The sequence below is a fragment of the Triturus cristatus genome, chromosome 1_1 (assembly GCF_964204655.1).
Source record: "Triturus cristatus chromosome 1_1, aTriCri1.1, whole genome shotgun sequence".
Classification (NCBI taxonomy): Eukaryota; Metazoa; Chordata; class Amphibia; order Caudata; family Salamandridae; genus Triturus; species Triturus cristatus.
In genome coordinates this window covers 147,073,486-147,086,510 of record NC_140579.1, presented here as the reverse complement: position 1 = coordinate 147,086,510, position 13,025 = coordinate 147,073,486, and the positions used below count along the sequence as shown (strand labels likewise).

Here is a 13,025-nt window from a genome sequence, read left to right as displayed (position 1 = left end):
CCCTACAGAGGGAGCCAGGTATAGTGCAGGCTCAGGTTAGGTTCCCTATAGAGGAGCTGAGCACTGCCAGGTGTCCCTACAGAGGGAGCCGAGCACAGTACAGGCTCAGGTTAGGTTCCCTAAAGAGGAGCTGAGCACTGCCAGGTGTACCTACAGAGGGAGCCGGGAACAGTTCAGGCTAAGGTTAGGTTCCCTATAGAGGAGCTGAGCACTGCCAGGTGTCCCAACAGAGGGAGCCGGGCACAGTACAGGCTCAGGTTAGGTTCCCTATAGAGGAGCTGAACACTGCCAGGTGTCACTACAGAGGGAGGTGGGCACAGCGCAGGCTCAGGTTAGGTTCCCTATAGAGGAGTTGAGCACTGCCAGGTGTCACTACAGAGGGAGGTGGGCACAGTGCAGGCTCAGGTTAGGTTCCTTATACAGGATCTGAGCACTGCCAGGTGTCATGACAGAGGGAGCAGTGCACAGTTAAGGCTTAGGTTAGGTTCCCTATAGAGGAGTTGAGCACTGCCAGGTGTAACTGCAGGGGGAGCTGGGCACAGTGCAGGTTAGCTTCCATCTAGAGGATCTGAGCACTGCCAGGTGTCATGACAGAGGGAGCTATGCACAGTTCAGGCTTAGGTTAGGTTCCCTATAGAGGAGCTGAGCACTGCCAGGTGTCCCTACAGAGGGAGCTGGGCACAGTTCAGGCTCAGGTTAGGCTCTCTATAGAGGGGCTGAGCACTGCCAGGTGTCCCTACAGAGGGAGCTAGGCAAATTGCAGGCTCAGGTTAGGTTCCCTATAGGGGATCTGAGCACTGCTAGGTGTCATGACAGAGGGAGCTGTGCACAGTTCAGGCTTAGGTTATGTTTCATATAGAGGAGCTGAGCACTGTCACTACAGAGGGAGCTGGGCACAGTGCAGGCTCGGGTGAGGCTACCTGTAGATGAGTGAAGCACTGCGAGGTGTCACTACAAAGAGAGCTGGGCACAGTGCAGGGTTAGGTTCCGTATAAGGAGCTGAGCACTGCCAGGTGTCCCTGCAGGGGGAGCTGGGCACAGTGCAGGCTCGGGGTAGATTCCATATAGAGGAGCTGAGTACTGCCAGGTTTCACTAGAGAGGGAGCTGGGCACAGTGCAGTCTCGGGTTAGGTTCCTTATTGAGGAGATGGGCACTGTCAGGTGTACCTGCAGTGGGAGGTGGGCAAAAGGGCAGGCTCGGGTTATGTTCCGTATTGAGGAGCTGTACACTGCCAGGTGTCACTACAGAGGAAGCTGGGCACAGTGCAGGTTCAGGGTAGGTTCCCTATAGAGGAGCTGAGCACAGCCAGGTGTTACTAAAGAGGGAGCTGGGCACAGTGCAGGCTCAGGTTAGGTTCCCTGTAGAGGAGCTGAGCACTGCCAGTTGTCACTACAGAGGGACCTGGGCACAGTACAGGCTCAGGTAAGGTTCCCAATAGAGGATCTGAGCCCTGCCAGGTGTCACTAGAGGGAGCTGGGCACAGTGCAGGCTCAGGTTAGGTTTGATATAGAGGAGTTGAGCACTGCCAGGTGTCACTAGAGGGAGCTGGGCACAGTGCAGGTTAGCTTCCATCTAGAGGATCTGAGCACTGCCAGGTGTCATGACAGAGGGAGCTATGCACAGTTCAGGCTTAGGTTAGGTTCCCTATAGAGGAGCTGAGCACTGCCAGGTGTCCCTACAGAGGGAGCTGGGCACAGTTCAGTCTCGGGTTAGGTTCCTTATTGAGGAGATGGGCACTGTCAGGTGTACCTGCAGTGGGAGGTGGGCAAAAGGGCAGGCTCGGGTTATGTTCCGTATTGAGGAGCTGTGCACTGCCAGGTGTCACTACAGAGGAAGCTGGGCACAGTGCAGGTTCAGGGTAGGTTCCCTATAGAGGAGCTGAGCACAGCCAGGTGTTACTACTGAGGGAGCTGGGCACGGTGCAGGCTCAGGTTAGGTTCCCTGTAGAGGAGCTGAGCACTGCCAGTTGTCACTACAGAGGGACCTGGGCACAGTGCAGGCTCAGGTAAGGTTCCCAATAGAGGATCTGAGCCCTGCCAGGTGTCACTAGAGGGAGCTGGGCACAGTGCAGGCTCAGGTTAGGTTTGATATAGAGGAGTTGAGCACTGCCAGGTGTCACTAGAGGGAGCTGGGGACAGTGCAGGTTAGCTTCAATCTAGAGGATCTGAGCACTGCCAGGTGTCATGACAGAGGGAGCTATGCACAGTTCAGGCTTAGGTTAGGTTCCCTATAGAGGAGCTGAGCACTGCCAGGTGTCCCTACAGAGGGAGCTGGGCACAATTCAGGCTCAGGTTAGGCTCCCTATAGAGGGGCTGAGCACTGCCAGGTGTCCCTACAGAGGGAGCTAGGCAAATTGCAGGCTCAGGTTAGGTTCCCTATAGGGGATCTGAGCACTGCTAGGTGTCATGACAGAGGGAGCTGTGCACAGTGCAGGCTCGGGTGAGGCTACCTGTAGATGAGTGAAGCACTGCAAGGTATCACTACAGAGAGAGCTGGGCACAGTGCTGGGTTAGGTTCCGTATAAGGAGCTGAGCACTGCCAGGTGTCCCTGCAGGGGGAGCTGGGCACAGTGCAGGCTCGGGGTAGGTTCCATATAGAGGAGCTGAGTACTGCCAGGTTTCACTAGAGAGGGAGCTGGGCACAGTGCAGGCTCGGGTTAGGTTCCTTATTGAGGAGATGAGCACTGTCAGGTGTACCTGCAGTGGGAGGTGGGCAAAAGGGCAGGCTCGGGTTATGTTCCGAATTGAGGAGCTGTGCACTGCCAGGTGTCACTACAGAGGGAGCTGGGCACAGTGCAGGCTCGAGTGAAGCTCCCTGTAGAGGAGCTAAGCACTTCCAGGTGTCACAACAGAGGGAGCTGGGCACAGTGCAGGTTAGCTCCCATATAGAGGAGCTGAGAACAGCCAGCTGTCCCTACAGAGGGGGCTGGGCACAGTGCCGGCTCAGGTTAGCTTCCACATAGAGGAGCTGAGCACTGCTAGGTGTCACTGCAGGCGGAGCTGGGCAAAGTGCAGGCTGAGGTTAGGTTCCCTATAGAGGAGCTGAGCACTGCCAGGTTTCACTACAGATGGAGATGGGTACAATACAGGCTCAGGTTAGATTCCCTACAGAGGAGCTGAGCCCTGCCATGTGTCACTACAGAAGGAGCTGGGCACAGTGCCGGCTCGGGTAAGGTTCCTTATTGAGGAGCTGAGCACTGCCAGGTGTCACTACAGAGGGAGCTGGGCACAGTACAGGCTCGGGTTAGGTTCCTTATTGAGGAGTTGAGTACTGCCAGGTGTCACTACAGAGGGACCTGGGCACAGTACAGGCTCAGGTAAGGTTCCCAATAGAGGATCTGAGAACTGCCAGGTGTCCCTATAGAGAGAGCTGGGCACAGTGCAAGCTAGGTTTGATATAGAGGAGTTGAGCACTGCCAAGTGTCACTAGAGGGAGCTGGGCACAGTGCAGGTGAGCTTCCATGTAGAGGAGCTGAGCACTGCCAGGTGTCACTACAGAGGGAGCTGGGCACAGTGCAGGTTAGCTTCCATGTAGAGGAGCTGAGCACTGCCAGGTGTCACTACAGAGGGAGCTGGGCACAGTGCAGGCTCAGTTAGGTTTCCTATAGAGGAGCTGAGCACTGCAAGGTGTCACTACAGGGGGAGCTGAGCACAGTGCAGGTTAGCTCCCATATAGAGGAGCTGAGAACAGCCAGCTGTCCCTACAGAGGGGGCTGGGCACAGTGCCGGCTCAGGTTAGCTTCCACATAGAGGAGCTGAGCGCTGCTAGGTGTCACTGCAGGCGGAGCTGGGCACAGTGCAGGCTGAGGTTAGGGTCCCTATAGAGGAGCTGAGCACTGCCAGGTTTCACTACAGAGGGAGATGGGCACAATACAGGCTCAGGTTAGGTTTCCTACAGAGGAGCTGAGCACTGCCATGTGTCACTACAGAAGGAGCTGGGCACAGTGCCGGCTCAGGTTAGGTTTCATATAAAGGAGTTGAGCTCTGCCCAGTGTCACTACAGGGGAGGCTGGGCACAGTGCCGGCTCAGGTTAGCTTACATATAAAGGAGCTGAGCACAGCCAGGTGTCACTACAGAGAAAGCTAGGCACAGTGCAGGCTCGGATTAGGTTCCTTATTGAGGAGCAGAGCACTGCCAGGTGTCACTACAGCGGGAGCTGGGCACAGTGCAGGCTCGGGTTAGGTTCCCTAGAGAGGAGCTGAGCACTGCCAGGTGTCACTGCAGGGGGAGCTGGGCACAGTGCAGGCTCAGGTTAGGTTCCCTATAGAGGAGGTGAGCACCGCCAGGTGTCACTGCAGAGGGAGCTGGGCACAGTGCAGGCTCGGGTTAGGTTCCATATAGAGGAACTGAGCACTGCCAGGTGTCACTGCAGGGGGAGCTAGGCACTGTGTAGGCTCGGGTTAGGTTCCATATAGAGGAACTGAGCACTGGCAGGGGTCCCTGCAGAGGGAGCTGGGCTCAGTGCAGGCTCGGGTTACGTTCCCTATAGAGGAGCTGAGCACTGCCAGGTGTCACTGCAGGGGGAGCTGGGCACAGTGTAGGCTCGGGTTAGGTTCCCTATAGAGGAGCTAAGCACTGTCAGGTGTCACCACAGGGGGAGCTGGGCACAGTGCAGGCTCGGGTTAGGTTTCCTATAGAGGACCTGAGTACTGCCAGGTTTCACTAGAGAGGGAGCTGGGCACAGTGCAGGCTCGGGTTAGGTTCCTTATTGAGGAGATGAGCACTGCCAGGTGTCACTACAGAGGAAGCTGGGCACAGTGCAGGTTCAGGGTAGGTTCCCTATAGAGGAGCTGAGCACAGCCAGGTGTTACTACAGAGGGAGCTGGGCACAGTGCAGGCTCAGGTTAGGATCCCTGTAGAGGAGTTGAGCACTGCCAGGTGTCACTAGAGGGAGCTGGGCACAGTGCAGGTTAGCTTCAATCTAGAGGATCTGAGCACTGCCAGGTGTCATGACAGAGGGAGCTATGCACAGTTCAGGCTTAGGTTAGGTTCCCTATAGAGGAGCTGAGCACTGCCAGGTGTCCCTACAGAGGGAGCTGGGCACAGTTCAGGCTCAGGTTAGGCTCCCTATAGAGGGGCTGAGCACTGCCAGGTGTCCCTACAGAGGGAGCTAGGCAAATTGCAGGCTCAGGTTAGGTTCCCTATAGGGGATCTGAGCACTGCTAGGTGTCATGACAGAGGGAGCTGTGCACAGTGCAGGCTCGGGTGAGGCTACCTGTAGATGAGTGAAGCACTGCAAGGTATCACTACAGAGAGAGCTGGGCACAGTGCTGGGTTAGGTTCCGTATAAGGAGCTGAGCACTGCCAGGTGTCCCTGCAGGGGGAGCTGGGCACAGTGCAGGCTCGGGGTAGGTTCCATATAGAGGAGCTGAGTACTGCCAGGTTTCACTAGAGAGGGAGCTGGGCACAGTGCAGGCTCGGGTTAGGTTCCTTATTGAGGAGATGAGCACTGTCAGGTGTACCTGCAGTGGGAGGTGGGCAAAAGGGCAGGCTCGGGTTATGTTCCGAATTGAGGAGCTGTGCACTGCCAGGTGTCACTACAGAGGGAGCTGGGCACAGTGCAGGCTCGAGTGAAGCTCCCTGTAGAGGAGCTAAGCACTTCCAGGTGTCACAACAGAGGGAGCTGGGCACAGTGCAGGTTAGCTCCCATATAGAGGAGCTGAGAACAGCCAGCTGTCCCTACAGAGGGGGCTGGGCACAGTGCCGGCTCAGGTTAGCTTCCACATAGAGGAGCTGAGCACTGCTAGGTGTCACTGCAGGCGGAGCTGGGCAAAGTGCAGGCTGAGGTTAGGTTCCCTATAGAGGAGCTGAGCACTGCCAGGTTTCACTACAGATGGAGATGGGTACAATACAGGCTCAGGTTAGATTCCCTACAGAGGAGCTGAGCCCTGCCATGTGTCACTACAGAAGGAGCTGGGCACAGTGCCGGCTCGGGTAAGGTTCCTTATTGAGGAGCTGAGCACTGCCAGGTGTCACTACAGAGGGAGCTGGGCACAGTACAGGCTCGGGTTAGGTTCCTTATTGAGGAGTTGAGTACTGCCAGGTGTCACTACAGAGGGACCTGGGCACAGTACAGGCTCAGGTAAGGTTCCCAATAGAGGATCTGAGAACTGCCAGGTGTCCCTATAGAGAGAGCTGGGCACAGTGCAAGCTAGGTTTGATATAGAGGAGTTGAGCACTGCCAAGTGTCACTAGAGGGAGCTGGGCACAGTGCAGGTGAGCTTCCATGTAGAGGAGCTGAGCACTGCCAGGTGTCACTACAGAGGGAGCTGGGCACAGTGCAGGTTAGCTTCCATGTAGAGGAGCTGAGCACTGCCAGGTGTCACTACAGAGGGAGCTGGGCACAGTGCAGGCTCAGTTAGGTTTCCTATAGAGGAGCTGAGCACTGCAAGGTGTCACTACAGGGGGAGCTGAGCACAGTGCAGGTTAGCTCCCATATAGAGGAGCTGAGAACAGCCAGCTGTCCCTACAGAGGGGGCTGGGCACAGTGCCGGCTCAGGTTAGCTTCCACATAGAGGAGCAGAGCGCTGCTAGGTGTCACTGCAGGCGGAGCTGGGCACAGTGAAGGCTGAGGTTAGGGTCCCTATAGAGGAGCTGAGCACTGCCAGGTTTCACTACAGAGGGAGATGGGCACAATACAGGCTCAGGTTAGGTTCCCTACAGAGGAGCTGAGCACTGCCATGTGTCACTACAGAAGGAGCTGGGCACAGTGCCGGCTCAGGTTAGGTTTCATATAAAGGAGTTGAGCTCTGCCCAGTGTCACTACAGGGGAGGCTGGGCACAGTGCCGGCTCAGGTTAGCTTACATATAAAGGAGCTGAGCACAGCCAGGTGTCACTACAGAGAAAGCTAGGCACAGTGCAGGCTCGGATTAGGTTCCTTATTGAGGAGCAGAGCACTGCCAGGTGTCACTACAGCGGGAGCTGGGCACAGTGCAGGCTCGGGTTAGGTTCCCTAGAGAGGAGCTGAGCACTGCCAGGTGTCACTGCAGGGGGAGCTGGGCACAGTGCAGGCTCAGGTTAGGTTTCCTATAGAGGAGGTGAGCACCGCCAGGTGTCACTGCAGAGGGAGCTGGGCACAGTGCAGGCTCGGGTTAGGTTCCATATAGAGGAACTGAGCACTGCCAGGTGTCACTGCAGGGGGAGCTAGGCACTGTGTAGGCTCGGGTTAGGTTCCATATAGAGGAACTGAGCACTGGCAGGGGTCCCTGCAGAGGGAGCTGGGCTCAGTGCAGGCTCGGGTTACGTTCCCTATAGAGGAGCTGAGCACTGCCAGGTGTCACTGCAGGGGGAGCTGGGCACAGTGTAGGCTCGGGTTAGGTTCCCTATAGAGGAGCTAAGCACTGTCAGGTGTCACCACAGGGGGAGCTGGGCACAGTGCAGGCTCGGGTTAGGTTTCCTATAGAGGACCTGAGTACTGCCACGTGTCACTACAGAGGGAGCTGGGAACAGTGCAGGCTCAGGTTAGGTTCCCTATAGAGGAGTTGGCCGCTGCCAGGTGTCACTACTGAAGGAGCTGGGCTCAGTTAGGTTCCCTGTAGAGGAGCTGAGCACTGAAAGGTGTCACTACAGAGGGAGCTAGGCTCAGTTAGGTTCCCTGTAGAGGAGGCTGAGCACTGCAAGGTGTCACTACAGTGGGAGCTGGGCACAGTGCAGGTTAGCTCCCATATAGAGGAGCTGAGAACAGCCAGCTGTCACTACAGAGGGGGCTGGGCACAGTGCCGACTCAGGTTAGCTTCCATATAAAGGAGCTGAGCACAGTGCAGGCTTGGGTTAGGTTCCTTATAGAGGAGCTGAGCACTGCCAGCTGTCACTGCAGGGGGAGCTGGGCACAGTGTAGGCTCGGATTAGGTTCCCTATGGAGGAGCTGAGAACTGCCAGGTGCCACTGCAGAGGGAGCTGAGCACAGTGCAGGCTCAGGTTAGGTTCCCTGTAGAGGAGCTGAGCACTGCCAGGTGTCAGTACAGAGGGACCTGGGCACAGTGCAGGCTTGGTTTGATATAGTGGAGTTGAGCACTGCCAAGTGTCACTAGAGGGAGCTGGGCACAGTGCAGGTTAGCTTCCATCTAGAGGAGTTGAGCACTGCCACGTGTCATTACAGAGGGAGCTGAGCACAGTGCAGGCTCAGTTAGGTTCCCTATAGAGGAGCTGAGCACTGCAAGGTGTCACTACAGGAGGAGCTGGACACAGTGCAGGTTAGCTCCCATATAGAGGAGCTGAGAGCAGCCAGCTGTCACTACAGAGGGGACTAGGCACAGTGCCGGCTCAGGTTAGCTTCCACATAGAGGAGCTGAGCGCTGCCAGGTGTCACTGCAGGCGGAGCTGGGCACAGTGCAGGCTCAGGTTAGGTTCCCTATAGAGGAGTTGAGCACTACCAGGTTTCACTACAGAGGTAGATGGGCACAATACAGGCTCAGGTTAGGTTCCCTATAGAGGAGTTGAGCACTGCCAGGTGTCACTACAGAAGGAGCTGGGCACAGTGCCGGCTCAGGTTAGGTTCCATATAAAGGAGTTGAGCTCTGCCAAGTGTCACTACAGAGAAGGCTGGGCACAGTGCCGGTTCAGGTTACCTCCCATATAGAGGAGCTGAGAGAAGCCAGCTGTCACTACAGAGGGGACTAGGCACAGTGCCGGCTCAGGTTAGCTTCCACATAGAGGAGCTGAGCACTGCCAGGTGTCACTGCAGGCGGAGCTGGGCACAGTGCCGGCTCAGGTTAGGTTCCATATAAAGGAGTTGAGCTCTGCCAAGTGTCACTACAGAGAAAGCTGGGCACAGTGCAGGCTCGGGTTAGGTTCCTTATTGAGGAGCTGAGCACTGCTAGGTGTCACTACAGCGGGAGCTGGGCACAGTGCAGGCTCGGATTAGGTTCCTTACTGAGGAGTTGAGTACTGCCAGGTGTCACTACAGGGGGAGCTGGGCACAGTGCAGGCTCAGGTTAGGTTCCCTATAGAGGGGCTGAGCACTGCCAGGTAGCACTACCGAGGGAGCTGGGCACAGTGCAGGATCAGGTTGGGTCCATTTAGAGGAGCTGCGCACTGCCAGGTGTCCCTACAGAGGGAGCCAGGCATAGTGCAGGCTCAGGTTAGGTTCCCTATAGAGGAGCTGAGCACTGCCAGGTGTCCCTACAGAGGGAGCCGAGCACAGTACAGGCTCAGGTTAGGTTCCCTAAAGAGGAGCTGAGCACTGCCAGGTGTACCTACAGAGGGAGCCGGGAACAGTTCAGGCTAAGGTTAGGTTCCCTATAGAGGAGCTGAGCACTGCCAGGTGTCCCTATAGAGGGAGCCGGGCACAGTACAGGCTCAGGTTAGGTTCCCTATAGAGGAGCTGAGCACTGCCAGGTGTCACTACAGAGGGAGGTGGGCACAGTGCAGGCTCAGGTTAGGTTCCCTATAGAGGAGTTGAGCACTGCCAGGTGTCACTACAGAGGGAGGTGGGCACAGTGCAGGCTCAGGTTAGGTTCCTTATACAGGATCTGAGCACTGCCAGGTGTCATGACAGAGGGAGCAGTGCACAGTTAAGGCTTAGGTTAGGTTCCCTATAGAAGAGTTGAGCACTGCCAGGTGTCACTGCAGGGGGAGCTGGGCACAGTGCAGGTTAGCTTCCATCTAGAGGATCTGAGCACTGCCAGGTGTCATGACAGAGGGAGCTATGCACAGTGCAAGCTTGGGGTAGATTCCATATAGAGGAGCTGAGTACTGCCAGGTTTCACTAGAGAGGGAGCTGGGCACAGTGCAGTCTCGGGTTAGGTTCCTTACTGAGGAGTTGAGTACTGCCAGGTGTCACTACAGGGTGAGCTGGGCACAGTGCAGGCTCGGGTTAGCTTCCCTATAGAGGAGCTGAGCACTGCCAGGTGTCACTGCAGGGGCAGCTGGGTACAGTGTAGGCTCGGGTAAGGTTCCATATAGAGGAGCTGAGCACTGCCAGGGGTCCCTGCAGAGGGAGCTGGGCACAGTGCAGGCTCTGGTTAGGTTCCCTATAGAGGGGCTGAGCGCCGCCAGGTGTCTCTACAGAGGGAGCCGGGCACAGTACAGACTCAGGTTATGCTCCCTGTAGAGAAGCTGAGCACTGCCAGGTAGCACTACCGAGGAAGCTGGGCACAGTGCAGGATCAGGTTGGGTCCATTTAGAGGAGCTGCGCACTGCCAGGTGTCCCTACAGAGGGAGCCAGGCATAGTGCAGGCTCAGGTTAGGTTCCCTATAGAGGAGCAGAGCACTGCCAGGTGTCCCTACAGAGGGAGCCGAGCACAGTACAGGCTCAGGTTAGGTTCCCTAAAGAGGAGCTGAGCACTGCCAGGTGTACCTACAGAGGGAGCCGGGAACAGTTCAGGCTAAGGTTAGGTTCCCTATAGAGGAGCTGAGCACTGCCAGGTGTCCCTACAGAGGGAGCCGGGCACAGTACAGGCTCAGGTTAGGTTCCCTATAGAGGAGCTGAGCACTGCCAGGTGTCACTACAGAGGGAGGTGGGCACAGTGCAGGCTCAGGTTAGGTTCCCTATAGAGGAGTTGAGCACTGCCAGGTGTCACTACAGAGGGAGGTGGGCACAGTGCAGGCTCAGGTTAGGTTCCTTATACAGGATCTGAGCACTGCCAGGTGTCATGACAGAGGGAGCAGTGCACAGTTAAGGCTTAGGTTAGGTTCCCTATAGAGGAGTTGAGCACTGCCAGGTGTCACTGCAGGGGGGGCTGGGCACAGTGCAGGTTAGCTTCCATCTAGAGGATCTGAGCACTGCCAGGTGTCATGACAGAGGGAGCTATGCACAGTTCAGGCTTAGGTTAGGTTCCCTATAGAGGAGCTGAGCACTGCCAGGTGTCCCTACAGAGGGAGCTGGGCACAGTTCAGGCTCAGGTTAGGCTCCCTATAGAGGGGCTGAGCACTGCCAGGTGTCCCTACAGAGGGAGCTAGGCAAATTGCAGGCTCAGGTTAGGTTCCCTATAGGGGATCTGAGCACTGCTAGGTGGCATGACAGAGGGAGCTGTGCACAGTTCAGGCTTAGGTTATGTTTCATATAGAGGAGCTGAGCACTGTCACTACAGAGGGAGCTGGGCACAGTGCAGGCTCGGGTGAGGCTACCTGTAGATGAGTGAAGCACTGCGAGGTGTCACTACAAAGAGAGCTGGGCACAGTGCAGGATTAGGTTCCGTATAAGGAGCTGAGCACTGCCAGGTGTCCCTGCAGGGGGAGCTGGGCACAGTGCAGGCTCGGGGTAGATTCCATATAGAGGAGCTGAGTACTGCCAGGTTTCACTAGAGAGGGAGCTGGGCACAGTGCAGTCTCGGGTTAGGTTCCTTATTGAGGAGATAGGCACTGTCAGGTGTACCTGCAGTGGGAGGTGGGCAAAAGGGCAGGCTCGGGTTATGTTCCATATTGAGGAGCTGTGCACTGCCAGGTGTCACTACAGAGGAAGCTGGGCACAGTGCAGGTTCAGGGTAGGTTCCCTATAGAGGAGCTGAGCACAGCCAGGTGTTACTACAGAGGGAGCTGGGCACAGTGCAGGCTCAGGTTAGGATCCCTGTAGAGGAGTTGAGCACTGCCAGGTGTCACTAGAGGGAGCTGGGCACAGTGCAGGTTAGCTTCCATCTAGAGGATCTGAGCACTGCCAGGTGTCATGACAGAGGGAGCTATGCACAGTTCAGGCTTAGGTTAGGTTCCCTATAGAGGAGCTGAGCACTGCCAGGTGTCCCTACAGAGGGAGCCGGGCACAGTTCAGGCTCAGGTTAGGCTCCCTATAGAGGAGCTGAGCACTGCCAGGTGTCCCTACAGAGGGAGCTAGGCAAATTGCAGGCTCAGGTTAGGTTCCCTATAGGGGATCTGAGCACTACTAGGTGTCATGACAGAGGGAGCTGTGCATAGTTCAGGCTTAGGTTATGTTTCATATAGAGGAGCTGAGCACTGCCAGGTGTCACTACAGAGGGAGCTGGGCACAGTGCAGGCTCGGTGAGGCTACCTGTAGATGAGTGAAGCACTGCAAGGTATCACTACAGAGAGAGCTGGGCACAGTGCAGGGTTAGGTTCCGTATAAGGAGCTGAGCACTGCCAGGTGTCCCTGCAGGGGGAGCTGGGCACAGTGCAGTCTCGGGTTAGGTTCCTTATTGAGGAGATGGGCACTGTCAGGTGTACCTGCAGTGGGAGGTGGGCAAAAGGGCAGGCTCGGGTTATGTTCCGTATTGAGGAGCTGTGCACTGCCAGGTGTCACTACAGAGGAAGCTGGGCACAGTGCAGGTTCAGGGAAGGTTCCCTATAGAGGAGCTGAGCACAGCCAGGTGTTACTACAGAGGGAGCTGGGCAGAGTGCAGGCTCAGGTTAGGTTCCCTGTAGAGGAGCTGAGCACTGCCAGTTGTCACTACAGAGGGACCTGGGCACAGTGCAGGCTCAGGTAAGGTTCCCAATAGAGGATCTGAGCCCTGCCAGGTGTCACTAGAGGGAGCTGGGCACAGTGCAGGCTCAGGTTAGGTTTGATATAGAGGAGTTGAGCACTGCCAGGTGTCACTAGAGGGAGCTGGGCACAGTGCAGGTTAGCTTCCATCTAGAGGATCTGAGCACTGCCAGGTGTCATGACAGAGGGAGCTATGCACAGTTCAGGCTTAGGTTATGTTCCCTATAGAGGAGCTGAGCACTGCCAGGTGTCCCTACAGAGGGAGCTGGGCACAGTTCAGGCTCAGGTTAGGCTCCCTATAGAGGGGCTGAGCACTGCCAGGTGTCCCTACAGAGGGAGCTAGGCAAATTGCAGGCTCAGGTTAGGTTCCCTATAGGGGATCTGAGCACTGCTAGGTGTCATGACAGAGGGAGCTGTGCACAGTGCAGGCTCGGGTGAGGCTACCTGTAGATGAGTGAAGCACTGCAAGGTATCACTACAGAGAGAGCTGGGCACAGTGCTGGGTTAGGTTCCGTATAAGGAGCTGAGCACTGCCAGGTGTCCCTGCAGGGGGAGCTGGGCACAGTGCAGGCTCGGGGTAGGTTCCATATAGAGGAGCTGAGTACTGCCAGGTTTCACTAGAGAGGGAGCTGGGCACAGTGCAGGCTCGGGTT

At 56.6% G+C, this 13,025-nt stretch overlaps 1 protein-coding gene across 6 annotated transcripts in view; it reads right to left on the bottom strand.

Moving 5' to 3' along the window:
* Nucleotides 1-13,025, bottom strand: part of SYNGAP1 (synaptic Ras GTPase activating protein 1) — a 1,959,930-nt gene that overhangs the window by 955,819 nt on the left and 991,086 nt on the right. The window lies entirely within an intron of this gene.